Raw genomic sequence first — 25,814 nt, forward strand, 5'->3', positions numbered from 1 at the left:
ACCTGGAAACAACCTAAATGCCCTTCGATTGAAGAATGGATAAGGAAAATATACATTTACACAATGGAGAAAAAATATCAACATCTTGAATTTTGCAGGCAAATGGATGGATCTAGAAAACATCATTTTGAGTGATGTAACCCAGACCCAGAAAGACAATTATCACATGTACTCACTCATTGGTGGTTTTTAAACATAAAGCAAAGAAAGCCAGCCCACAAATCACAATCCCAGAGACCCTAGACAACAATGAGGACCCTGCGAGAGACATACATGGATTTAATCTACATGGGAAATAGAAAAAGACAAGATCTCCTGAGTAAATTAGAAGCATGGGGACCTTGGGAGAGGAGCAGAGAAAAATGTGGAGCTCAATAAAAATCAGTAAAAGAATACAGGATGTTTTAATTTAGCATTTTTTCCACAATCTAATGTCTCTTAGCAGTTGTTGCTTTTTGTTCATTAGAATTTTTAAAATACAAAGTTAATAAAGTACTAGATTGTGTCCAAAAAAGAAAGCAGAAAAATGAAAAGGGAAACACATAATTAAATAAAACAAAACAAAACAGGGGCTGGAGCAATGACTCAGCTGTTAAAGGCTAGGCTCACAAGTATATATATATAAAACACCAACACAGCATATTTAAGAACTGAGTGAACCATTCAGTGAAGGATAATTTGCCTACCATGAGAAAAATCACAGCACCGAAAGAAAAGAGGGGCACAGATTCAACCACCCATATTAATAATAGTATTAAATGTAAGATGTTTATAGATTTTGGTTGCTCACCAGGCATAACTTTGGGTTTAGAATAAGGCAAGAGGTAAATAGATCCCATCTCTATGAAGCACACTGATTGTGAATGTGCAAGTCTGAATTCCAAGCAGATCTACCATATGCACGGCCCTGGGTTTGATCTTCAGCACCATAAAAAAAAAAAGTTTAAAAGGTTAAAAGAATAATTTAGACATGGCTGCACTGATATAAGAAAGTTAGATTTCAGGGCAAATACCCTGTCAGTTTCTATGATTATAAAGGTTGATTCAAGGATCATGAATGGAGAACAAAAGTATAGAAGTGAAAACTGACAGAATTAAGAGAAAAGTAAACTCTTCAGCTATTTGGATCATCCCTCCTCCCCTCCCGTCCCCTCCCCTCCCCTCCTCTCCTCTCCCCTCCCCTCCTCTCCCCTTTTCTCCCCATTTTCCTCCCTGTCTTCTGTGCTCCTACCTCGCCTCCCTTCCATTCCCCTGCTCTCTCTCGCTCTCCTCTTTTCTGCTCTGTTCTCCTTACCTCCCTCTCTTTCTCCCCCTCCTCCTCTCCCTCTCCTACACCATTGCTCACACATGCTCACCTCCCAGTGACAGAACAAACAGAAAGAAAATTAGTAAGCACACAGAAGATGAACAGTTTTGTGAACTGGTCTCATCTATTTGGCCTAATTTATAAAGAACTCTCTCAAAAAAAAACTGGCTGGCACATATGTTTATACTCTTATCAAGCATATATAGAGATTCCACAAAGACCCCTATATTCTGGGCCAGGAAACAAATCTCAATTTATATAAAAGTATTCAAGATCTCCAAAGTCTATTATTTTGTCACAACGGCATTTAATCAGTAATCAATAGCAGAACATAGTTGAAAGTCTCCACATAGTTGGGAATGAAGCTGCACACTTGTGTATATACTATACCATAAGGGAAAGAAATGAGAAGGAATTTAAAATGCATTTTAAACTGAACGAAAATAGAAATGCCATTTCTGTTCTCAGCTCTGAATGCAAAGAGCTTTGAGCAGAACAAAGGCAAAATCAGTGGCTTTGCTTCAGCTCTTAAGGGGACTGGGTGCGATAGGTGTTTCCATTCTGGGGATACGTGCAAATCTCAGAGCTGAGAGACAATCTTCTCGTGGAGCTTCTGGAGCACTGGTTCTGGGACATGCAACCCTGTGCCAAAATACAGGAATACGCAAGCCCCTTATACATCCATGTTGTACTTCTTTGTAACATGTTCATCCTCCACACACTTTAAAGCATGTCTCGATCACCACTATCAACACATGCAATGTAGATTCTAAGTAAACAGAGGTTGCTCTTTTTGATTAGAAACTGATAACGGTGAGAACACATCTGTGCATGTAGAGATGTAATTTTTGCTGTTCAACACTGCCCATCTTTGATTCGTTGAGTCTGCAGATGTGGCTTCCATGGATAGGCATGGAGTAAAAGACCCTGCGATAACAATAAACGGAGGGATACTTCTGACCAATCGCTGCAGGCTTAGTGTGGAAATCACACGGTGAGAACAACGCCTGGAGGATTCATGCTTACAGGAGCACGGAAGGATCGAACCTCCAGGAACCCAGTGAGGTTTTTACAGGGAAAAAGCCAGTTTTTCATTAGTTCTGAGTAAAGTTGAGAGTTTGGGAGCCAAAAATGTTCTTAAAAACTGAACTTTCTTACTATGTTTTTCTTTTGATCTCTTTAGTTTAATGTCACGCCCAAAGTGATCTTGCTTGCAGGCATTTTCTGGAATTTCATCAGATTCTAAATCTAACTGAGTGGATACCTTCTGTGTGCCCTTTCTGACAGACTCGACAGGAAGACCATCTTTAGTAGAGCATTCATGGATGGACTTTTCATTCTGGAGGAGATTTGATAGGATTTGGATTTTTTATAAAGATACTGGCAGATACAGTTGGTGCTGAGCTTCCACTGCCTGTGGCTTCGAGAGTGGATGTTTGGATATTTCCTCCTTTGGCCTTTTAGGTGCTTCTTCCACAGGCTGTTCTTCCTCCTATTCATCTTGTGCCTCTTCATCTTCCTCCTTGGCCATGCCCTTGGATTCCCCAAGAGTGACTTTTGCAGGAGCTTTCTTTCCTTTGGCTGGTGTGGTCTCCACAGAGTCTCTTTGGAGGCCATCTTCCTCTTCTCCCTCATCATCACCTTTTTCACTCTGGCCCTCTGAAGCAGGACCTGCAGCTTCTTCTTTCACTGCTGCTGGCTCACATCTATCCTCGTCTTCATCTTTATCTTGCCCTCTTTTACCCTCCTCTTCTTCCTCACTACCTTTCCTCTTGGCTTTCTGGCCATTCTTTGGCTCCTTGGCTGGACTGACAATCTTATTTTCACCTGGGGTTACTGCCAATGCTTGCTCTGGCATGGCTCTCTTCTTGCCAGGTCTTGTGACTACTTTCATTGCTGTAATTATCTTCTTGTTTAGTATGGCTGCCACCTTTTTGCTGCTTAGCAGGTGACCAATGGCAGCATTTTGGGTTTTGTTCTGTTTGTTTGCTTTCTTTTTAGAAACCTTGTTTGCTAGGGCTATACTGATCTTCTTGCCTTTAATCTGAACACACTCTCCTCTCCACTACCGTCATCTTCCCTGCCTTTTAATGTTTCTCCATCCTCACTGCATTTTTCCTTCTCTTTGGTGGGAGGGCCTATTATCTTGCAGTCCTTTGATTTTTACTTGCATTTGCAAGTTTCACTATGATGACAGTTTATGATTATGGAGTATGTGGTGAGTGCTGAAGATGAGGCTGGAGAAACACAACATTGACGACAGCTTCAGGGGTGTCTTTGAAGTCTTTCCCTTTTCCTCTTCCGGGCTTCCAACTATGTATAAGCTGATACACTGCAGCCTGTGTCCACACTTCCTTTAGACTCTTGCTTATTTGTCCTCTTTCTTTTTGCCTCTCACTCTCAGACTCGGTCATTTAAACTGCTCTATTTACTAAGCTCACTAGTTATCTCCTATTCCTACTTAAATCTGCTGCTAAAATTTTTGTTTCAGATTGTGAAGTTTTGAGCTCCGTAGTTTCTATTTGATTTATTTTAACGATTTCTAACTCTTTTCTGTCATCTGGAATTGACGAGATATATTTCTCCTAGTTTCCTTTAGTTTGTATCCATGCTTTTCTTTATTTTTTGAGGGTATTTAGGATGTTAGATATAAGGTATTCATCTAGGAGACGGTTATCTGGCCATGCTCAGAGAATGCTCCTTGTTCCTATCAGTGTGTCTCCTTGTTTATGAGCCATATTCCATTTCTTTGCATGTCATGCATGCTACTGTGGAAATCTAAACATTTTTCTAAACATTATAACGTGGGACTCTGGGAGTCAGAGCACTCTCCTTCCCTGGGAGCTGTAATTGCTGCTTATTATGGATTGTAACTGCCTTTTGAGGGGCTTGCTAAACTTGTTATCCACACTGGAGCCTCTGTTCTGTTAGCTTAGCAGTACGCTACTGGGTTGGCAGAGATTGTCTTCTAAACACAGATTCCCAAACTCTAAACCAATAATTAGCACTGTCTTGGTGACTGAATGAGCCCCAGGTTAGGCCACCCCTGCACGATGTCTCACAAGACCACTTATAAGACTTTTGTGAGGGTTTTGTCTTGTGACTTTTCCTGGGGAGATAACAACGCATTATCTATCCACTTCAAACACGGACCAAACCAACAGACCCACAGAAAGGACTTTGTCCAGGAGTTTATCAGTGGTGCATTCAAGTGCAACCACAGCCCCAAGAAGTTCTCTCAAACAGGTGTATCATACAAATGCCCCAACCACAGCATAGACAAATCACAGGGAAAGAATGCTGGAATGTCCTCTCAACAATGTCTGAAATCCCCAGCCCTGCCAGTGTATTTTTTGTCTTTTGTGTAACCTCAGGGCAGGGAGAGGTCTCCTAAGTCTTTTGAGACTTGAGAGCCTCATAATTCCCATCAGCTGCCCTTCTCTCTATACCCGGAAGTGTTAGTGGGCCCCTTGCGAGGGTCTCATCAGGACGGTCACAACTCTTCTCACCCAGGAAGGCAATAATACCCTTGCCCAACTCAGATCGACAGTTACAAAGCAGTCCTCCACTTTCCCTGGCTCTGACACATTTTATACCCTGTGCCCAGTGATGGTCCCGAGCCTGGGAGAATTTCGGTAGATGTATGATTCTTCCCTTCCATTTAGGGCTGAGTTCTGAGCTGCTGTGAGCAACAGCAGGGACCACAGCAACATACTACCAACAGCTTGACTAATTATGAATCCCCATGGCAACTACTCCCACTGTAAAGTAAGTTTCCTTCAACTTCACTTGACAACAGCCGAATCCATGGGCATACACAAATGTTCAGAAGATGTCTTAGTATTTTCTATATTGTGGTAACAAAATATCCCAACAAAAGCAATTTAAGGAAGGAATGGCTTGTTTTAGCTCGTAGTTAAAGGCACAGTTCACCACGGCAGAGAAGCAAAGCAAGAGCTTGAAGCAACGGATCACCTTGTTTCTGCAGTCAGAAGACAACAACGACCTCACATGAATGCTCAGTCCAGGATCCACTGTCTAAGGAACGGTGCCACCCACATCTGGGAAGGTTCTCCTATCTCAGTTAATACACTAAGATAGTCCCCCACAGTAGGTACAGAGGCTCATCTCCCAGGTGACCAAATTCTGTCAAACTGGCAAATACTATTAATTGTCATTAGTATTATAGCATACTAATACCAGTGCAGAATAGAATTTATTTAACGGCCATATCACATCCCTTTAACAATCCCTAGCATACTTTTTGGCAAAGAATAACTATATATACACACACACATACACACATACACATTTATGTATGTATGCTTCTTTGCATACACATCTTTATACATATATGTGTATATGGTATATATATGTGTGTGTGCATACCCACATATATATGTACATACATATACAATATATTCTTTCAGAATGGGGAGCTAATTGCCCACTTCTATGACAAGTTTAACATTTTACATGCTCTACCCTATCTCCTTATCCAACCACTGATACTCATTGCTCTCAGTGCTCTTGGGAGGTTGCTATAAATTAAAAATACAATCACCAATAACAACCAAAGTCAAGCACCCTGCATATCAATGAGGTACCAGAATCTGCAATACAACACAGGGCCTCCCAGTTACCTTAAGATGTATCAATTTTAGACACCATATATGACAGCAACTGAGGTGCCCCCCCACCACCACATGACCTTTCTCCATAGCAGAAGGCGGTCCGACCTGCCACTCCGGTTTCTGGCTCTAAAGCCGCCCAACTCTCCATTCACAATCTTTAGCTTGCTGCCCTTTTTGCCCCTAGGCACTCTGCTGTAGCACAGTTTTTCTGCGCTTGCTTTTGAGAGACCCGGATGGGCTCCTTGACCCGTTTCCCTTAACGGTTGAACTGAGAGACTCCTCTATTACTTTGGCCTCCTCTATTCTTTCCTTCCTTGGCTCCATGCTTTGTATCCTGGCAAGGGCTCTTTAACAAAGGCCTTATCTGTGCTCGCTTCCCTTCAGGGCCCCTAGGTGTAGGAAGCAACCAGCCAGTACCTTTCAACTCCCTCTCCCTCTCATCCTACTTATCTGCCAGGTCACGCGCCACATGGAGGACACCATCTGCTTGTCCTTTCCCCGCTGTCCTCTTGTTTTCCTTCACTGGGCAAATGCCCTCTGGGCAGAGAGCTCGGCTTCAGTTGTCTATCATCTTCTCATCTACAGCAGGGGCCATGCAGCTGTCACCACAGCTAGGAGGCACAACATCCCATGCACATAAAGAAAGGGAGCCACCCTGGGACTCACCTGCACCATCCCCCCCCCACCCCACCCCCACAGTTATTTCTCAATCCGGTCAGTCCCTGCATAGGCTTCAAATGCCACATGAACTTTAATGGGAAGATAGAAAGAAATGCCTATTCACCCTAGCTAGAGAAGGCACCCACAGACCAAAGAACTGATTCTGCTCAGGTGTAGCCTGGGGGAACCGGTCTATTTATTTGGGTTACTGACGGGCCTTGGTGACTCAATGCGGGTATAACTCTAGAGAGTAACCACGGGGAGTGAAGACTTCAGGGGGCGCCAAAGCCTAAGAGCGTCTCGGCCAACTGTTTGCCTCTAACGTAAAGAAACAGGGGTTTCAAAGGGGGAGCCTTCCGAGGATCCAACCAATACTTGTGAGACTAGGAGTCCCTTGAAACTTGTGACCTCATCTGTCCTCTGAGCCTTCCATCCCTCTGGGGTGAAAGAGTCAAGACTATAAGGTGACCAATCAGGAGGTCACAGCTACACTGTTGTCGTTTTCATTTCTACTCACATAAAACCAGTAAGCCAACTGCAGTTGAAAGTTTAGGGTCTCCTCGGGTATGAATGGAGAGTGGAGCCAGCCTCGGCACAAGGGCAGCTCCTCACATATTTCTCTACACTTGTAACCACCAACCAGGACGCAGAATCCCTGAGGCCTCAACGATTGATTCTTTAGAATTGCTATTAGCTGGTGTGATTTCGCAAACTTCGAGACACTTCTGACTTATTAGTAAGTGAACGTGAAAACTAAAAGGTGAAAGCATCTATCTAGCAGGAGTGGCCTGAAGGTAATATCCATTTAAGATGTGTGGATAAAATATGCACAACATTGTTACTGATGACTGCCCAAGTTTGAAAATAACCAAAGCAGCTTTCTGCAGAGAAATGGGCACAAGTTTTTGGCATCTACCTAATGTAATATAGTTGAGCAATTAAAACGAATAAACTATTGATGCATGTAACCATATAAAACCCCGTATGATCAGTATGTCAAAGTCTGAGTGGGACTATGTATTGTGGGCCTGTCCTGCACAATGTGGGCTCATTTGGCACAAACTTGGTTTCTCTCCACTAGATGGCAGTAACACCTTTCCCATCAGAGCCAGACCTGCATAGAACATCACCTGGCCAAAAGTTTCTGGTTTAGGGCCACTGTGCTAAGTCCAAGAACCTGGTCATTTCCTTTATATGACATTCTGACAATTCTTAATAGAACAGAAGTCATGCAGTGGCTGTCCAGGTAGCAGAAGGAGGAGAATCCAAATACAGAAGTGCAGATCAGAGAAATGTGTGGGAACGTTGATACTGAGCTGTATCCTTGCTGTCACGGATATGGGCTGATATGTATTGATGGATACATATATAGAAATACATACTACTCTATTTAACTAAGGCACAAATAGAAACAAAATAAATAAAGGCAAACAAAAAAATAAGCCCTAATTACCTGCAATAAACTTGAGGGGGGGACATAATAATAAATAGAAAAGATCCGTTTGACTTGTGACTCAGAAGATGAACTTGGCAGATGGCGAGGTGGCAACGGTGACCCAGATTTGTAGAACATGTAATGAACTTGAGTGAAGGAGAATGTTGACCTGTTCGAAGTGCCTGGAATTTGCTTTAGAGAACCCACAGAGGATAAGAAAATAAGCCGTTTTCAGCACCATAAAGTGTGTGTATATTTCTTCTTTTTTCAGGAGATAGTCCCTGGAATGATGGATTTCCTGAATTAATCATGTTCTGCACTCTATTCCTTTTCTGAAGATGCACAGGAATACGGCACACTGACTGACATGTGGAAGAAGGAGATAAAAGAGAGAGAGAGATTCTGCCATTCCCAGGAGGGAGATACTAGAGATCAACTAGCTCTTCCTTCAAAAACCTTGAAGTCTAGACAAGAAGCAGAGGGAGGAGTCAGTCAGAGCGCAGAGCAAGGGAGGAGCGACTATCAGTCCCAGAGAACTTTGAAGATAAAATTCCAGCGACAAGACTGAGCTTCCATATGGCTCCAGCCTTTCAGCAGACCAAGCTGATAAGGTCATTTATAAGTCCAGGAATTGGGAGACAGAGATCTGGAAGTGAAATGGTGCACTGAATAACTTCAGTGCCATATTTCCACTGTGATTTCATGGCTGGCTAAAGAAGTAGAGAAGTGCTTAATAACTGGAGCCTCCCAGTAGTTAGATTTCAAATACACAGTGGTAGGCAGAGCAGTGGAAATGGAGGGAACAATATATTGTTTATTATCAAATTTTGGTGCCCTTTGGAAAGCAAAGGGAATATCAATATGATTATTCAACAACACTTAAAGTATGTGCTTGAGCAAATGCTAATTATATATTCGTTGAGGAGGATAGAGTTTCCCAGGAGGCATTTGGCCCAGAAGATGTCCTGTTGGTCCATATATATATATATATATGACAACCAGCAACTGGTGTGATGACTCAATGCATAATAATACTTGTCCAACAAGCCTGGCAGCTTGGCATTGTCCCAGGAACTCACATATAGGGAGAAAGAGAAACAAGTCCACAAAGTTGTCCTCTGACCTCGACACACACGTTATGGCTGGCGTGTCCACACACACACTGCACCCACACATATACAAACATACACACACACATACAAATAAATAATGATAATAATAATAACAACAGCAAGAAAATATAAGTGTCAATCAAAGGAGCAGGAGACATCATCTAAGGAGCTTGTAGCAACATGGCTAGTTAGGGTTTGAATAAGAATGGCTCCCATAGGCTCATATTTGAATGTTTGGTTCCCAGGACTAGGATGGGGGAGAAGTGACCTTGTTGGAGAAGGCTTTGAGGTTTCAGAAGCCCATATCAGGCCCATCCCCTCTCTCCGTCTCTCTGACCTCCCTTCTTCCTCCTTGTGGTCAGATGTAAGCTCTCAGCTACTGCACAAGATAGAGTCATGGCTGCCTGTTGGACACCATGTTTCCTGACAAGATGGTCTGGATTCACCCTCTGAAACTATCAGCAAGCCTCCAATTAAGCGCTTTCTGTTATAGGTTTCTTGGTCATGGCAGATGTGTATGTGTTTCATTTAGAGTATATACATACATAAAGGTCAGGAGACTACTGAATGGCCCTGAAAGTACTGTCAAAGAAGAGAGAACTTATTGGTATAAAGGGCTGAAAGGGAAAAATGGAAGAGGATGGGTTAGCTGTTTTAGGAAGAGGGGCTGATAGTGTAGGAGAGGGAAGAGGGTGAGGGATAGATAATACCAAAGACCTTTAGAAAATGGCATATGGAAGTCTACTACTCTGGAAGACCCCCCCCATTAAAATGGAATTTCTTTATAACAGAAAAACAATGTCTTTACTAGACAACAGAGGCTAATAAACAAAAATCCTAGTGTAAGATAGGGGTTACTTCTTATGGGGTTTCTGACCACCGAGTTCCCGTTGACCTCTCAACATCATGGATGCTACCCTCCAGGACTTGATGGTAAGACCCCATTATTGAAGACAGTAGCTGCCTGAGCCATAGAACAGAGAAAATTCAAATTTATGCAGACCTGGAGGCTGCTTCGCTACTGTACGGTTTTCATAGAGCTGGAAGGTGCTATGTGACCTGCTGGAGGGGAAAGGACATCACCAATCACACCCAGACATGAGCCCTTCAAACTGCAGTGATGCCTGGCCTGGAAAGACTCGTCCAATAGTGCAATAGTAGCATGAACATCCTGGGATCAACCAACCACTTTCTGGCTGGATCTAAGTCCTATTTCATAGGATGAAACTCATACCTGGCACCATTACCAGGTTAAGAACTTCTGACTAGATAACCCAGAGGTCCTAGGAGATAACCAACTACCATTGCGTTGCTAAATGGACATAATATTGAACTGACTCTTTGTGGCTTGCAATTGTACCCTTAGATAAATGCATTGCTTATCCTTCATGGGAGAAGCTTCCTAACACAGTAGATTGTAATTGACACAAGACTGGTCAAGGTGCAGAGAGGAAGAAAATGCAGAATGTTCCACCCTATAAAGAACATATATTCTGACAATCTTCCTCCCCCACCATGACTTAGGGATAATTGGAACAGAGGGTAAAGAAAGAGCCTAAGGTGTCAGATGATTACAAACATCATCTTCTGAACACAGCAGGCAAACTGCACACACGAACTCACAGCAAGTACAAAATTTGTGTAAGTCCAACCAGATCAAACCCCAGCATGGAGGGAGGAGTTGGGGAGTTGGGCACATAATCCCATTCCAAGCTGTGATCAATTGGCAATTATTACTGCTAGGAGAGGGTGAGACAGACTCTCTAAGAGCGTAGCCCTGATAAGCTGACAACTTTAGTAGAATACCCCACAACTAAAAACGTATGGGCAGCGCAAACTGGTCTTGAAGGCTTTTGATTGTTAATGATACCAAGTTGGGTGGGTGGAGGATAGGAGTTGAACTGGGGAAGAGTTGGAAGAGAAGGTGAATATAAGCAAAAGACAGCGCATGGACTCTCGAAGAACTCATATAAAGAAGAACTGAAAACCTTGGAAAAATAAATGGGCAAATACAAATCAATGGAAACACTGAGAATTGATTCTGAGCTGGGGAGTTTGGCATGCATCAAAACAGAAGGAAGGCTCTGAGAGCTTCCTGGGACACCATTCTCGAGGGTTTCTTCTGTGAAGACCACTAGGACCCCTAGTAAAGTCTTCACACAATGAATGGGGGTGACATTGACTGTGGGAGGAAACCAGGAGATGGGTAATGACTATTGGAACAAAGAATTTGAAGGCCATGTGTCGGCAGTCAAGGGGTCAGATTCTGATAGGAAAAGCGATGCTGCAATCAGCTGTAGATCATCCTCTGCAGAATGAAGGCTGGCTCAGCGAGAACAGCCATCAAAGAGACAACACAGGTCAGAAACGCTGGTTCCTCCAGTCCTCCTGCACAAGGCTCTCCTCTTCTTCCAATAGACAAAGCTCTGTGATGGAGGCTAACCCAGCAGCTCTTTTTTCTAGTGTAACTAATACTCTCATCTCTTGATCCATGCATGCTTCTGATCACATAAACATATGATTATGCCTTGGTGTTGTTTACTATAAACTTACCCTATGTCCTCTTCCCCCTCCTCCTCTAGAACTTGGTGCAAATGGTTGTCGTGAGCAAGCCTCTTGGAAGAACTGCAGGTCTTCGGAATTGAAACTTGAGTTCCTGAGCCCATGAGATGGAGGACTAGGCTGTAGAATGTGCTGAGGTAGCTGAGTTTGCAGGGGTGGGAGGGGAAGCTAGCGGCAGCTTGGCAGCTGGCCTGCAGACTGATGATGTTCCAACCTTGCCTTATGCTTCTGTGAAAATGAAACCCTGTTCATAAATAGAAAGAAGACATCGACACAAACAGTGATAAGCAGGGTAATTGATGTTTACAAGTAAGTGATACGGGGTCACAGACTGGAAGGCTCGACTGCTTCTCCGAGTCTGCAAAAACGTTGAGTACATGCAGGCATTTGAGACATCGCTGAAAGAATGGGGGCAGTTCTTTCGGACAAAGACGGGCATTCCTGACCTAGGGAACTATGGGCTCTCATAGCTCCACTGCAGACAGATGCATGTTGGTCAGGGGCATCTATGCTTATGTGTAGGAGCAGGGACATGCAATCACCCAAAAAATTAAAGAGTCTATCAAATTTAACTAATTGACTTAGGGAGTATTAGTCATATAGCAAGAGAGATTTTAGTGCTGAAGTACACGCGAGTTCCATAATCTATCTCGCCTTACTTTTGTTCGAACCACAGGGGTTCAAATATATTAAGGAGTCCAGGGAAGCCTGTGTCAACTTTCAACTTACACAAAGGACCAAGCTGTTCACCCAATTGCTCTGAATCATAAATTGGACAAAATTTGAGAATAAAACTTGAAGACTAGGACTTGAGGAACCACAATTATCCCAAGTGATGGGATTGTTAAAGGATCTCCTGAATATTTCTGCTGATGACCTCAATCGTCAGGAGCAGGAATTTGTAGAGGCCCATCTTTCATTTGTGATCCCCTTTCACCAGGCAAGTTTGTATAGGATACCGGCATAAAGGTATGTGAAATTAGAACATAAATCAAACATCTTCCGGTGTTAAGTCTTACATTTGAAACAATTCCTTGGTATACATAAAATTTTATCATGCATTAAAGATAAAAGGGAAGTTTGCATATTAGTGAGATGCATGTGCTCATTTTTAACATAAATTAAAGACTTTACTGAATATTTGATTCTGCGTCTTCATCACCCATCAAAGTCTACTGATATTCTGATTTTATAACCATCAATGCTGAGAACACCACTTGGTACAAATTGGCAGAAGTATATTTTGGACCGCTTTAGAAAAATGTTAGAAGAAATTGTTAGAAATGCTGTCCTCATCTCAAGCCAAGACTCACTGGATAAATTTTGTACGCAACTCAAGTCAATACCGCAAATAGTAATTCTTCAAATCAATCATCCTAACACAGACAACCCCAAAAACACCAACTGGATACGGTTGAGACGTGATAGTAGGACATGTTGACATCTGTGTTCTATGAGCAACCCATGATGTTTCTGTGTGACAGATACCCTTGATCATACTATAAACATTATTCAGGTCCACACAGCCAGGCCCGGACAAAGGTGTTTGAGGCCAAGTTTGTCAGTGTAGGCCAGGGTGGTGTGCGCGGGATGCAGCATCCATGTGTGTTCATCACCAAGGCTCCTGAGACGTCCCGATGACACAGGTGAGCACTGTCGCGAACACCTGCGTGAATTCAAATCCCTTTTTGCTTGTTCCACCTCAGAAACCTTTCACTGAGGAAGTAGGACCAAGAGGAAAGAGACAAAGAAAGCAGGCCACCGAGAACAGTATATGCGGAGGTATAAAGGCAAAAAGCCCTTTACTGTCTCTTGAATCCACTCCTACATACATCTGTCTCAACCCACGCTTTAAGTCATGGTTGAGTCCTATACTGTGAGTCAGTGTATGAGGGCTTGAAGCTTTGCTCTGCTGCTTGCTGGCTCTGCATATTTAGGCAAGCTTCTTGACTTCTGTGAGCCTTCCTTTCTTCATCCATGAAATGGGATCCCAAGAGAACTGCCCACAAAGAGTAGTCAAGACACTTAGGGTCATCTCTATCTGGCTTAGAGTCATTGCCATGCAGCAAAGGAAGGCGTGTACTGGTTCTGCCTGCAGTGTGATATTTGAGCAGCTGATGTGGAATCTGCTAGAGCTGGTGGGGTGCCATGGTCGCATTTGCTTCCAAGCTTCCCTTTAAGCAAGATAAAATGGGGCTCTAGGTAATACATTCTTTTTAATTGTTTTTATTGAGCTATATATTTTTCTCTGCTCCCCTCCCTTCCTTCACATTCTGAACATCTGGATGCTGCTCTGTTACTAAGAACTCATTCTATTAACAGTCCAGCTCTTCTAGAAAAAAAAAAAGATGCTTTTTGAACATTGCTGAAAACCATGACTGTCAGAAAGAGCTGCTTAGAAATCTGGGATCTTGGTATTTTCCATTCAGTGGCTACTTCCCGACTTCCTCCTTCATTCCCCGCTCTCCTCTGACCATGCAATTGGGGTTCACACCAGAGATCCCTTACCTCTCTGCCCCTTCTCATAAGCCAGGCTGTGCAGGCGTTTTTCTTGACATTTTCTCTCTTTGTCTTCTGGACTGTCCCATTCCCTCAGCAGACAACAGGATCAAAAGCAGAGGTGGAGAGGGACAGTCTCAGCAGTGACTGTGTGGTTCAGAGAAGCAGGTATAGCCTGCAGTTTCTCCTTCTTATGTGTTCTGTCTCTAATGCCCTCTCTTGCTAAACCATAGAATCTCCTTTGCGTCCTGACAGACCTTCCTCTTAGTTGTTGAGATTGTTACATTTTGTTATCAACTTGCTATAACCTAGAATCGTTGGAGAAGAGAGTCTCACTAAGAGACTGGCTACACTGGGTTAGTCTGTGGGCTTGTCTGTGGGGTTGTTTTAATTCACATGCGAAGTCCCAGCCCACCGAGGGAAGCACCATTCCCTAGGCAACGCGAGCACCAAACTGTCAGAAGAGTTCTTAAAAGAACAGATTCCAAGGATCTTAGAAAGGCAGACTGAATTAAAATTTCTGAGGTAGGAACCAAAGGAACCATATTTCTATCAAGATGTAACTCAGTTCTGATGTGACTAGTGGGAAGTATTCGGAACCAACAACCTTAGGGACTTCTCTTCTTCTCCAACGTAGCCGCTGTAAACATTCGCATTAGTCCCTAGAACCAAGATTCTATGATGTCCTAGGTATTGGCCATGTGATTCCAGGGCTACCCAGAAATAATAACACAGTTTGCAGTCCTATACACAATTTGGTGAGAATTTCAGTTTAGATGTTTGCTTTTCCATGTTTTCACAGCATGTTATGCAGTTCCAGAATAGACCAGGAGATGGCAACATGACCTCATGTAATGATAATAGAGCTTCTTGGGACCTGGCCACCGGGTGGCAGCATTGTGCAGTCTTTGGCGTCAGCAGGCGTGGACGTCTTACTTTTCACAGACGATGAACTTTCAGTCCTTGGCTGACTTTAAAGCAGACTTTATCGTCTCAGTTTTCTAATGATGACTTCTTGAAAGACGGCCTTCTCTGTGTGGCCTTCACTGTCTCAGACAAAGCTACACTTTCTGACACGTGTATAGCAAGTGTGGGCACGATGCATCTATTTCAATTGCTACTGATTTAAGGTTTTGAAGGGATTTATGAGTCTTTGGGGGGCTGTATTTGAGGGGTGCAATGCCAAAGCCTGGCAAAATCCAGTCCCTGCGGCAGTGACTGAGACAAGAGCCAGGACACAGGAGTTGGCAGGATTTTTGTAGAGCGGATGAGCCGAGCTCCCCTTGCGGGACCACGGGTACCACCAGATGCTCTGGATGCAGAGTCCCAATCCTCCAACATTGGCAACAAATTCAAATAATTTATAGCAGGACAAACAAAACACAACTATAAAAAGCATTTGAACATGTGCCTGCCAGTTAGTAGTTCCTGTGTTTCCAGAAGAGGTCAGAAGGGCTGGAGGAGGTCAGAAGGGGACGCGGATCCCAGGAGGCAACACTGTGCTTCGGGTTTTCTGTCGTGAAAAGGATGCTGGAATAATCTCCGCTGCAGGTGGGTATCAGCATCCTTTAATCACGGCAGGCCCCACAAGAAGCAGCAACTGTCGGGATTTAGAACTAAGTTCAGAACAAGTTTTAGATTATTTGCCTTGGCTTCAGTAGCAGGGCAGGCTTGCTTCTACTTCTGCCACCGAAATATTTTCATAAATAATTGTCATAATAGTTCTATGTGACTCACACAGTTTTGTCTATATTGGAAGTACATAATTTTTCATGATTTTGAAAATGACACACGACCTTTCAGAGAAGAAGTGGGGCAGGTAACCCCAAACACCATACAAACACTCCATGAACTGTAAAAGCAAAGCAGACCTTCCTGTAACATTACCCTGACACCCATCATGGCCACAGTTTTGTACATCTTAAACACATCAATATGGGATAAATACAAACCTGAGTGTTTGTAACTTCCTTTTAAAAGGATTATCAATACTGACTTGGAATCTACCCTTCAGTCTAAGATACTATTTGATGAGTTGTTTCAGATTCTGATTTATGCTTTTGGAAGCCACAATCCACAATAGATCAAAGTTGTATTCAGATGATAGTCCCCCATTTTTACCAGTATTGTCACTTAGCATTCTCATGTTGCTCTTGTATTCAATGGAAATGCATCTTTCTGTATAAATACACTTAGGGGTGGGTTTGGTAGTTTACACATCAACTGTTTATTTTAGTTTTAAAGTGTGTGTGTGTGTGTCTTTGTTCAGGTATATGCTTGTGAGTACAGCTATTCCCTGGAGCTGACATTTCAGGTAGCTGTAAACCACTTGATGCAGGGACCTGAACTCGGGTCCCCTGGAAGAGCAGTGAGTTCTCTTAAGCACGGAGCCAGCTTTCCTCAGCTTTGTTTCATTTGAGACAGTGTTCTGCTCCATAACCAGGGCTATAATGGAATTCACTAGACAGCACAGGTTGGTCTTGAACTCATGGCGGTCCTCCTGCCTTACTCTCCCAATGGCTGGCTTGACAGGGATGAACTGCCATGTCTAATCTAATTAGAAAGTCAATAAATGTAAGATTCTCTGAAGCATTGTTCCCTCAAAAATCTTTAGTCTTCAAATCCTTCCTCTCTCTCTCTCTCTCTCTCTCTCTCTCTCTCTCTCTCTCTCTCTCTCTCTCTCTCTCTCTCTCTCTCTCTCCCTCTCTCTCCCCCTCTCTCTGCTGTTGTTCATAAGTTCCTTTCTACAGCCTTGGCTATCTGGAACTCACTATGTAGCACAGGCTGGTCTTGAACTCATGATTGCTCTCTTGGTCCAGTCCCTCAAATGTTAGGATTATCACACTGGTTATGTGTGATTTTTTTTAACAAAATGAAGAAGCATTCTGCTATTTTCATAGAAACAAAATGATTTCTTTTGCCTTATAAATGAACATCCACACATCAAAATGCCAATAGAAAAGCTAGTGGAGAATTTGTGACATTTTACAGATCTAAATGTTGTGAATTATTTTACTACATTTCATACTTAGGGTGGATCCTTGTGTGCCTTAGTGCGGACTTCACTTAACCCTACCGTGTTTCTCTTGTAATGGTCTAATCAGCCCCGGTTTAGAGGAGGGAGATTGATCTGAGCTTGTGTTTTCTTCAGCTTTTATGCAGTCTTGGGAGGTATGGTTTCATCAGAAAGCTGGTCTTACAAAATTCGTGTTAGATGCTTTTCTGTTTTTCTCTGAAATACTTAAAAAGAGGATCAGCATGATTTTTACTTTGGTTATGCAGAGGAATTTGTATCGTTGGGGCAATGCTTTTTAGGGTGTCTCTTTGACAGCTGTTAGAGTCTTCTAAGTGGTTTTCCTAAAGAAACAAGGCTCCATTTAGGGGGCATACCACAATCCCTCTTCTTTCATGAGGCTCATGCCCAAACTCAATGTTGTAATTGAGTCAGAATGCGAGGAACATGTGCATGCCTCATTGTAGATTGGTTCTGTTTTGTTTTAAAGCCAAACACTTCTCACTCCCATAATTTTAATATGTAGCCGGGATAGAGAAAACCTACTTAGATCTCTGCCTCTTCTTTCTTTAATTAAAATTTTGTTTCATGTGTGTTCAGGATAATATGCACATGAGTGCAGTGCCCTAAGATTCCCCTGGAGCTGGAATCACAGGTAATTCTGAGCCCCTTGACATGGATGCTAGGAACTAAATTTGCATCCTCTGTACAGGCAGTATGTACTCTTCCCCTCTGAGCTCTCTCTGCAGCTTCCTGGGTCTCTTCTTGAATCAATTGTTCACGTGGCTTTAAAATCTAGCCACACCAGCTGCATTTAGTTTGGTTGCTCAGTTTTGTTTCGTGATTTTTTTCCTTGCTTGCTGCTGAGTATATGTGTACAGAGGACATCTGTGCTCAGTACTGTCTTTCCCAAGTTACATTTATCAATGGCCGATCTGGCCCTAAAGACAGAACCAGCCTGTATTTGATTTTAACACTTCCTGAAAGAAATCGAATTTATTGTTGCTTGCTGATCCTTCCTACAAGGCCCCATCTTCCTTCCTTATGTCTATTTATTTGTATTTTTCCTGCTGAGTTGGCTGTTTCATTCACTTATCTTTTTGTCTTCTTATTTGGTGATATAGATATGCACATACATTTGTCTATAAGTTTATGTGCTATGGAGGGCTACCATATGGCTCTCTACAGAGTGTCACACCCTGCTGTCTTCTTTTCCTTTTCCTTGATATCTAGTAAATAAACCATAGCCCTTAGTGCTTTTTAGTACCTTTAAAAATCAAGTTTTAAAATAGAAAGTTGAAGACATTTAGCTGTTTTTAAAAATTTTTGCAGAATCCTATAACCTGCTGTGTAGCTTTTTTTATTTCTTATTCTCTAAAATGTTTAGGCTTTTCTCCATTTTTCAAGATATGTCCGTAAACCATTATTTGCTACAATGACTATATTATTTAGATCTTCTATGGCTGCTTCACTTTCTAAATATTTATCCTTTTACTCATGCTTAACTTTGTTCCAGACAGTAATATTTTATCACTTTATACATTAAAATTGATGTTTAACATACTTGTATTATTATATCTTATGTTCTTTTTCAGTATAAAATACATTTATTTTTCGCTCTTACATGATAATAAAATTAAAATGCTTTCGCTCTTCTGTGTGTTTGGTTTTTAAGCCTTTAATTCAATTGTTTGCTTACTGATACGCTTTAATGTTTCTTATTCCTCATAATTCACCAAAAGTCTCTTGTATGTTTGAAATAGTTTAGTTTGAATTATAGAAGCAAACAAAATGATTTTTAAAAGGTATCCATCACAATTTTGGTTTTTATTTTTAATCTAAATAAAAAGGAACATGGGGCATAAAAGTCATAGATTCAAGGTAAGCCTAGACTATACAGCCAGACCCTTTTTCACTCTGTGGTAAAGCACTTGCTCAGCATATACAAGACTCTGGGGATAAACCTGTGATCTGCAAAATAATATCAATAATTAATAAATAATAAATAGACCAAAAATATTAAAATACTCCCACATGCAACTTCAAGTTACTTCATATTGATTCTGTTAGGAATCATTATGACCTTTCACCCACCCTCACCCTTGGAAATAGTAGAAAGAGAATGGTTCCTTATTCTTGGGACATTAGTTCCTTAACTAAAATATAACAATGGTGAATCTGTTGGCACAGCATAAATCAGAGACCTGCTCTAACATTATACAAAGAAATTTTCATGTCTTATGCTGCAGGAAGTCTTTCCTATTCATTTAGACTCACAACACAGGGTTCGCCACATATGAAAAGCAACTCGGATTCAAGAAAACAAGCAGGGAAAGGCAAATGCACATTGATCCCTGCTCCTCTGATGGCCGCTCTTACATTAAAATAATACAGATATGGCTAAGTTTCTGTTTCTTGCTTCATTGCCTCTGGCTGAATGTACCCAATTATATCGCAGAGGATCTGTGATGCGCAATAAAGACATCAGACGGGCTGCATCTCGTCCCATCACTTTGTATTTCCTTCACTTTCTGGTGTCAATGAAGTTTATCATCTTTCCTCATCAACACTTAAAACACTGGCCGTTTGTTCCATAATTATAGTTCACTTAAATTGTCCAACAAGCAAGCAGAGCACTAATTCTGTATTAGATTATAATTGTGAGTCAATGGTGCATGCTATAGCCACTAGCTCTGACATGAAAAGAATTAGAAGATGAGCTAGTGGTAGAGAGAACGACATAATAAAAATAACCTAAAAACAACGGGAGGGAATGAGGGAGGACGGCAAAATAAGTGGGATTCATAGAGAGATGATATAGTAGATTGTTTCCAAAGATTTATTCATTTTTTAATGTTTTAGTTTTATTATTTTATTCAAATGTTTAATTTTTAAATATTTATTTATTTTCACTTGCAAGTATGCATGTGCATCACACGCATGCCTGGTCCACCCAGAGGCCAGCAAAGGATGTCAGAACTCTTGTAATTGGAGCTACAGAGAGTTGTGAGCTGCCATAGAGGTGCTACAAACTGAACCCAGATCCTCTGCAGAAATACCAAGTGCTCTAAAACATGGAGGCATGTTTTAAAATTTTTATATGTGTGATTGTTTGCCAGTATAAATGCATATGCACTAGATCGTCTGTAATAGAAATTATAGTAAACCATCAGGAGGGTGCTGGGAACTGAACCCAGAGTTCCTGCTCCATCTCCTGTAGCTTATTGTTATTAAACAATTAGGAAATGATGGTGGGAACACAAGGAAAAGCTGAAGCATCTGGGATAGGTGCACCTTGAAAGAGAGCACCCACAAGTGCCGTAAACACATTTCTGAGTGTTCCATCTCACAGTGAAATGGATCTATGAAAAGAAATCACCACGGTAGACTTCATGGTTTAAAGTAAGACAATCGACGCTACATATTTTTAAAGATGTGGAACACTGAGGCTTCTTATTCCCCCACCCCATTAGAAACAGAAATCTGCTCCTATTGACTGAACCATGCACACATCAGCTGATCCACATTTTCCTCCCATGTCCAGTCCCTACAGAAATTCATGTGTGTGTGTGTGTGTGTGTTTTCCAAAAGCATGCCCAAGGAGTTCACAGTGTCAGCATATGTAATAATCCCTAACTGGAAACAATTCAAATATCCATCAACAGGATTATAATTAAATTTTGCTGTATACTGTATCTGCAATACATTACTGAGAACAAATTAAATTCATATGGCTGCAAAACTTGGATGAATCTCACAGTTTGGGACATAAAGAGGCATATTGTGGGCAATCAAACAATGAAGTTTATAAGCTAACAAACTCATCTATGTTTTTCGAATATTGGAAGCACCTTAGAGTACAATCGACAGATGTGTGCACTTGCTGTTTCTCTGTATGTATGCTGCACTGACGAGCTTTTGTAAAGTTGATATAAACGTAGCCTGTGTGTGGGGAGAATGGAGATTCTTTGGCGAAGAATTCCTCCATCAGACTGGCCTGTAGGCATGTCTGTGCAGACATTCTGTTGATTGATGTGGGAGGGCCCAGTTCACTATGAGTGCCATCACTGGGCAGGTGGTCCTGGAAGGTATAAGAAGGGTAACATGTGAGCCTGGAGAGCAAAACAGTCAGCAGCCTTTTCTGCACTGTTTCTGCTTCTGTTCTTGCCTCCAGGTTCTTGTCATGAGTTCCTACTTTGACTTCCCTCAATGGAGGACTGTGAACCAGACATGGAAGCCAAATAAGACCTTTTCTCCCCAGGTTGCTTTTGGTCATGCTATTATCACAGCAGTAGAGACCAAACTAGAACATATGGCAAACTTTAATGAACAATCACTGGAAATTTATTTTAATGTTTCTTTTAAGAAAATAGCTAGAGGAGGCACAGTGGTTTCTTTGTTGTCATCATGATGGAATGAGCTCCTTTAGATGCAGCTACTCACCAAATACTCTCAAATCATCCACAGAGACAATGCAAGAGATGCAGGATGAAATAAAGACAATGGCAGAATTTGAAGCCATGGGGGCTCATGGGTGGCCTCTAGACTTCAAGTGCATCATTTGTTTCTTGTGTTGCTTACTTAGGTCAAGTGCCTCATTTCCCCCACTGAAAACCTGAAGATAAGAAATGGTACTTACATGTAACAATATTTTGAGGATTTTATGGTTTTGGTCCTATTAGATGATATAAAGAATTTCAAAGCAGGGAAGACATAAATCCTTAACAAATGAAATCAAGTAGTATGGTGTCCAGAGAAGTTTAAGGATTGCGGTAAGGTAATGGCAATCTCAAAAGCAAAAAACAATTTAATTTGTGATTTAAAAAGTAGTGAATAGTGTTGACATGGGAGATCATCAGGAAGACAAACCTTGAGCAGAACAGAAAGGACCAGACAAAAGCTGAAAATGACAAAATTTGATGCGCACTGAACCTTTAATCTACTCTCATCTTCTGATGTGGAATTCCCCTCTGTACTGTGAATACCATTGATTAATAAAGAAACTGCCTTGGGCCTGCTCAGGGAATAGAGGTAGGTGGGGAAAGCTAGGCTGAATGCTGGGAGAAAGGAGGCGGAGTCAGAGGGAAGCCATGTAGCCCTGCTGAAGACAGACACCAGAACTTTGCCTGGTAAACCACAGCCACGTGGCAATACACAGATTACTAAAAATGGGTTAAATTAAGATATAAGTGTTAGCCAATAAAGAAGCTAGAGCTAATGGGCCAAGCGTATCTTAAATAATATAGTTTCTGTGTGACTATTTCGGGGCTGAGCAGTCAGGAAACAAACAAGCGGCCTCTTTACTATAATCTTCTGTTTCCCTTTGCTTTGCCTCTTGCAGAATACCTTCTTGCCTGGAAGTGTCTCTTGCCTTCTCTTCCATCCTCACGAACACATAGAACTCAACGAAAAGTGTTTTGTTTATGTTATGAAAAAGGACATGAGGTGATTTGCTGACTGCCACACAGCTGGAAAGTCTCTAGACCTCGGCTTTCATATCTTGACATAATGGCCTTCATTTGAACAGTGCCAATTTAGACTCAAATCATAACTAGATATATTACCTGGGCTCCAGATACCATAAGCAAGGCCACAAAAGAAACATAAGTGTCATAGAAGAAAAGTGAGCTGGAAGTTATTCAGTAGTAGACACTCAGTAGGGTTCCTGGAGGCAGCCCGGGGCAATCTGGTTTAGGGAAGCCTGTCCTTTCCCTGTTTAAGGAAGAAGGGCTGAGCAATCAAAACAAGCTGCTGATACTTTACGAATTATTTTTGAGTTGACTTAAACGACACTAAGACCATAATTTACTAGGCATATGGTTTCATGCTTATACAGAACACTTTTTTTTTCAGCTATTTTAGATCATTTAGCAATGTTATATTCTTCAACTAGAGTAGCATCCAAGTCTGAGAGAAAATCTGGGCCAAAGGTGTTTGGCCTGTTTTACTCTTCCCTTTTTTTTATCTATGATGATGTTGTCTTTAACATCTTACCTGTTTCTCATTCTTCATTTCTTTCCTTTCCTTTTCTTATTTGCCTAAATCCAGCACAAATTTTTGCACGGACAAAACCCAGCAAGTCCCAGCGGTGTTTACATTCTTTCCCGCACATTTCTTTGCCCAGCAGCGCCTCAGCCCTGAAGTGCATTCAAGAATAAACATCACTCTTTATATAGACAAATAAGAGGTAACCCGAGCAAATGGCACATGACTCAGAACCTTTGAAAGCCAATATTTAGCAACCTCTCGCGCTCTTCACTTCCAAAATATTTGACCCTGAAAAGAATGTGAGAACGAGTTTGTCAAGAGGAAGTCAAAGTGGACAAAACCGACACTCAGAAGCCACACTTCAGAGGTGTTTCTGCAGACGGCACAGGCCAGATCAAAGCAAACCACAGCATTACCTGCAGGTGCTGCCAGCAGCAAGGCCCGTAACTGAGAAACAGGCTCCACCTCTCTGAGTCTTGGAGGAGGAAGCAGGTGCTTGATTTTAAAATTCAGGGGTTGGCGATAGTAAAATTATATGACATCAAAATAAGAGCAAGCATTGCCAAATTTCTATCTATCTATCTATCTATCTATCTATCTATCTATCTATCTGTCTGTCTATCTATCATCTATCTATCTATCTATCTATCTATCTATCTATCTATCTATCATCTACCTATCTATAGACAGAGTCTTAAAAAGGAGGACAAAAAGCTCTAGAACTCAAGATCCTCCAATATCCCTACTTCTATTTCTACTTCTAGAGCACTGGAATTGAAAGCATGTGTTTCCACAGTTGTTTTTTAAGTAAAACTAAACTGCAATAATAATGAAAAAATAATTCTTGACTCATGATTGATCTCTAAGAAAACAAAATACAGAATGCTGATAGCTGAGTTTCAGTGGAACATGAGCTTCACCTTTCCACCAAGCCTTTAAAAAAATGAACAAGCAAACAAATTCAATAGAACTCATTCTTCGAAACAAAAACTTGCAAAAGGTTGACAAACTCAAACTGAGAACCAGTTAGGCAAGTGGTCAGTCCTTTGCGTGACTTTGAAGTGCTAACACTCATTTTTTTCCCCCTTTCAATGAAGAAAGGGGAGGCAATTACATCCGTGAGAAGAGAGTTCCCTTTGCAAACTTAACAGAAGTCTTAAATTTTTAAAAACACGCCACTTAGTACACAAATACGAATAGTAACACAAACAGATATGACATAAACTAATATTTGAAATGTAATTTCTTAGTTTGTTTTGTATTTCTATATCAAAATTCCTGAGGATGGCTACTAAGTAGAGAGGTGGAAGGGATGACCCTGACTTCACCACCGATAAGTAGGGTAAATTTGTGAAAAAGGTTTCCTCGTAGCATCTTGGCACTGGGACGCTACCACCCTGCTTGGAACAAGAGGCATTTAGATCTAAGCAAGAAAAGGTGGGGGCGTTAGAGAATGATGTGACTTCAGAATCTTCCAAGTGTGTGTGTCACAGTGGTGTGTAATTGGAGATTTGCTCTCCATGGTGCCTCTACACACTTGGAGGAAGAGAACCATTTGAGCATCCAGAGCTGACTGGGCAGTATTGAAAGCCCTGTCTCCATGAGTTATTATTTTACTTGCTGCTCTTGAGTTTTCACGAGGGTTTTTGTAAAAGACAGCAGGCCTGCAAGGTGCATTTCTGCTTCCTGCCTGACCAAGTGACCCTTCAATGCATGGACTCCTACCAACTGCCAAGAAGCCTCCTTTAGAGGTGTTTGGACTTTTTAGACTCTAAAACTGTGATCTAAATATGGCTCTTTTGTGTATGACCTTAGCTGTCCCTGGTATTTTGCTGTTGTAATGTGAAACTGACAAATGCAGAGGGATTTTTTTTTTAATGTAATAGGCACTTATCAAGGGCTAGAGAGTAAGATGCATGGCAGGAGTCCATTTCAAAGATACTTGGGCAATTCAGCTTCCCTCAAGCTGACTGATCCTTATATGTTAGAGCAATGAAGCCCATTGATTATAGGCCTATGCATGCACGTAAACTTGCACCCAGCTACCCACGAGTATGCACACACACACACACACACACACACACACATAGATGGAGGGAGAGAGAGAGAGAGAGAGAGAGAGAGAGAGAGAGAGAGAGAGAGAGAGAGAGAGAGAGAGAGAGAGAGAGAGAGAGAGAATCAGTTAACTATAGAGCTCTTCTGGTTCTAAATACTAGAGACCTCAGTAGTATCAGCCATTGGCCATTAGAAGGACTTCTGTTTGTCTCCTTCAAAGAGAGATATGCCAGAGATAAATGATGCGCATGACGATGTGAATGAATCCTTATCCCTAAAGTCGTAATGGAATAAAGAAGCTGGGGCATGTAGGTTTGAACTTTATGAAGGGAGTTCAGACCTAGAAGGTGACCCCTGAGAGCCCTATGTCAGCAGGCTCACATGGCCGCGCGGATCAGAAGTATCTGAGAGACACCACCATCATTAGCACTTTGTGGTTGGCATTGGCAGGTGACCAAAGCTACTGCAGCAGACGCCTGAGTTCTTTTCATGATGACCTGGTCGTTTTTGCAGGGATCAGCAGGACTGGTTTTTTTTTTTTTTTTTTTTT

Source organism: Alexandromys fortis, unplaced genomic scaffold (genome assembly GCF_014885135.2).
Source record: "Alexandromys fortis isolate MF-2015 unplaced genomic scaffold, M_Fortis_MF-2015_v1.1 scaffold_67, whole genome shotgun sequence".
Classification (NCBI taxonomy): Eukaryota; Metazoa; Chordata; class Mammalia; order Rodentia; family Cricetidae; genus Alexandromys; species Alexandromys fortis.